Genomic DNA, 3,506 nt, shown 5'->3' on the forward strand with positions numbered 1-3,506 from the left:
AAATTAAAGTTGGCCATTTAAATTATGTAAATAGTGTACTTTAGACATTGCTTGAGAAGAAAATAACTCTCACGTTATTAACATGTAAGCATTTTCCAATTCCATACAACAAATTACCACAACACAAAAAGGCTGCATTCTAACTACCAAACAAGCTGCATGTACTTGCTAAAAGCAGATTATTCTAGGCAACCAAGCATATATGTTGCAGGTGGAGACAAAAACAGTGAACAGTGCACCGAAAAACACCGAATGCACCGTTGCACCGTATGCTCCTTTGTATTATTAGGCACCTCCCCACCTCCCCCTTGAATCATGCAGCAAATTGCTGCATCGTACTGATATGCTCTCCTATAAATAGGAGAGCTTAAGTGAGCATCAGTGAGTGCAGCAGAGAAGTGTAGAGAAGAAAGAAGAGAGTGTGTGCTGCGTGTGTGCAGACAGTGTAGAGAGTGGGTGAGAGAGAGTTTTCTGTAAAAATCGTTTTATAGTGAAATTACAGCAGCTGTGGACGTAGGCAATTGCCGAACCACGTTAAATTTCGTCCCTCCTTTATTTAGAATCGTCTCTGTGTCAGAACAGCTCCCAACAATATATAGTTGGAATGTATCTCTAGCATTCATAGAGTTTGGAAGAAAGGCGCGGAGTGAAGACAACTTCTAAGGGAGTTGCCTGGCCAAGGTGATGCCTAACCGCTCATTCATGTCCACCGGCTTGTCCAATGGCGTTATTAACTCAAATCCTTGAAGCAAACGAGCTAGTGTCAATTCCGATACTTGCAAGGCAAACATCTCTCCAGGACAAGATCTTCTTCCATACCCAAATGGTATGAATTCAAAATGTTGCCTTGAAGCATCCATACTTGCATGGCTTGAGAGAAACCTCTCAGGCAAAAATTCATTAGGCTCCTTCCAAACCCTTGGGTCTCGATGCAACTTCCACACATTCACAAACAAACGAGCTCCCTTTGGAATGTGATAGCCACAAACTTGACAATCTTCCATTGCCTCGTGTGGAATTAATAAATGGGCTGGTGGGTATAAGCGCAATGATTCTTTGACTGTGGCTTGGAAGTAAACCAAATCTTTAATATCGTAATCTTCCACCCATCTATCCTTTCCAACTTTGAGATCTAGTTCTTCTTGAACACGTTTCAAAGCATGTTTATTATTTAACAATAAGGATATGAGCCATGTCAAGTTAAGAGATATGGTCTCAGAACCACCCAAGATGAGAGTCTACAACATAAAAATAGGGTCATAATTAGACAAATAAAAGAAATAAAGCTCAAATTTATTAAAAGATTGGTCAGAGAAACATCAGTTAGCTCATAAATAAGAATCTTATTTGATCAAGAATTTTGCTACATACAAGCAAAGTCGCGTACTAATCTGCGTACTAATATTGATTTCTTCATACTTTAAATTTAAATTAACATTATTTTCAATAAAATCTCTTTTTTTAACTAATCACATTAAATTGGTGCGTAGATTAGTGAATATTGTACTTGCAACTAAATTTTTCCTTTGATTAAATGAGGTGTGTAAATCTATCCATGACCAGTTTTGTAGATGTGGACTTAATAACAATATGGAGAAATGTTTGATGGAATGATTTCAAACTTATTTTATGCACTACACTCTCGTCACACTTCAACCACGTTCAAATAATATATTATTATCTACCAATTATTAAACTAACTTGTATTTTTTAAAATAAAAAATTTAATAATTGACGGAAAAAGAGGTTTACTTGTTATGGTAGAATTGGGGCAAGATTCTCTTCTGCCGTACGATTTTGGCGTTTACAAAAAAATCACTACTAACATTATACATGCCATTGCAGTTGCCTTGATAATGGTTTCTCGGGGATAACCAAACATGGAATCCTCCTCAATTAGTGATAGCATGACATCGATGAAGTCTGGCTCGTGGCTTTGCTCGTCAGTCTTGAGCTCCCTCCTCGCAGTATGCTCTTCAACCCAACTTCCTATTAGAGAGTCCAATTCCCCTGCAACACGCTTCATAGATTTCACTTGGCCCTTCAAATCAATCCATCTAAGAAATGGAATTAGATCAAACATGTTAGGAGCCCCAGCTAAATACATGAATTCACTTATAGTTTTCCTTATTCGTGCTGCCTCTCCATCATTTCCACCATTGGCGTAACCAAAATATCTCTTCCTCGCTATAATTTTGGTGATTATATTCAAGGCTAGGCCCTCAATCCATTCACTAATCACCACCTTGACTGGGTTGTGTTCGTTGCTCCTGCAAACAAAGTAGAGATCTTTAATCAAAGTATCCACCTCTGAGACGTACATGTTTTTGAGCTTCTCAAGCCGGCGATCGGAAAGGAGTTCTGATACTGCTAGCTTTCGCACCTTACTCCAACATGATCCATAAGAGGAAAATCCAAATCCTGCATAGTCATAACCAAGGTACTTTCCCTGGCTAGACATGGGGCGTGCAGCCAAAACCCTATTATTTGTGGTGAAGCACTCCTTGACTGCTTCATGGCTGCTAATCACAAGTGCAGGTTTCATGCCAAACCGGAACATGAAGATGGGACCATGTTTATCAGCAATAGCAGCCAAGGTTCTGGCCATTGTGTTTTGGGAACGAAGTTGATGAAGGTGGCCAATAATTGGCAAGGCACCCAATGGTTCTGGGGCTAACATACCCTTACTATGACTTGCAGTTTTCACTCTCCACAGATTGTACAATAGCACCAACACCAAAACCCCTGCAATTGCAAGTAGATGAGAAATGATTTCCATGGTCTCAGGATGAATTTTCCCAATTAAAATTGGTGGTTTCTTATGTTCAGCTACACAAACATATAGATTTTTATGATGTCTAAAATTACCTTTTTATCCTTAGTTTTGTTACTTGGGCGGTAATAATTAACTTATGCATCTGGTATTTTGCACTTGAGTTGCTATAAAGCCACACATGGAATCCGGACGGAGAGTTTTGATAGTGTAATTTATGTCTTTTTGTTTTACTTTTGTTTTATGTTTTTTAATACTTTTAAATAGTTTTAAAAAATTAAAATATTATTAAAAAATAATTCATTAATCACTAAATAAAAAAATAAAAAAAAAAGTTTAGCATTTCTGTTTATATTTTTGCTGGTTAGATATCTAATGTCTTGTGTATGAAACACTCAGAGAGTAAGATGCGAACTGTGAAATTTGTCAATACTTCTTCAAAAGTCCCATGCATCTCACCAACTCTAGTGGGAATTTCAACTATTTAGACCGTTTTTGTAAGGACCTATAACAAAAGAGAAATAATTTATAAATAAGAAAAACTCTATATGCGGTCAGTTGGAGGAGTCGGCACGCAATCGTTTGACAAAATTGGTCCCCCCTTTTACTTTAGTTTAGTTCACCTTTCTTCCACTCTCTCTTTCTCTCTCCTTTCTATTTTTTTGATTTTTTTTAGCAATATTACATATAATTGTAAAATTATAAATATTGCGTAATTATTTTAAAAAAGAGT

General features: G+C 37.1%; 1 pseudogene; it reads right to left on the reverse strand.

Annotated features, from left to right (window-relative positions):
* Window positions 1-612: 612 nt before the first annotated feature.
* On the reverse strand, window positions 613-2,798 carry LOC122292203 (annotated as a pseudogene).
* Window positions 2,799-3,506: the final 708 nt, after the last annotated feature.

Source organism: Carya illinoinensis, chromosome 13 (genome assembly GCF_018687715.1).
Source record: "Carya illinoinensis cultivar Pawnee chromosome 13, C.illinoinensisPawnee_v1, whole genome shotgun sequence".
In the NCBI taxonomy this organism is placed as follows: domain Eukaryota; kingdom Viridiplantae; phylum Streptophyta; class Magnoliopsida; order Fagales; family Juglandaceae; genus Carya; species Carya illinoinensis.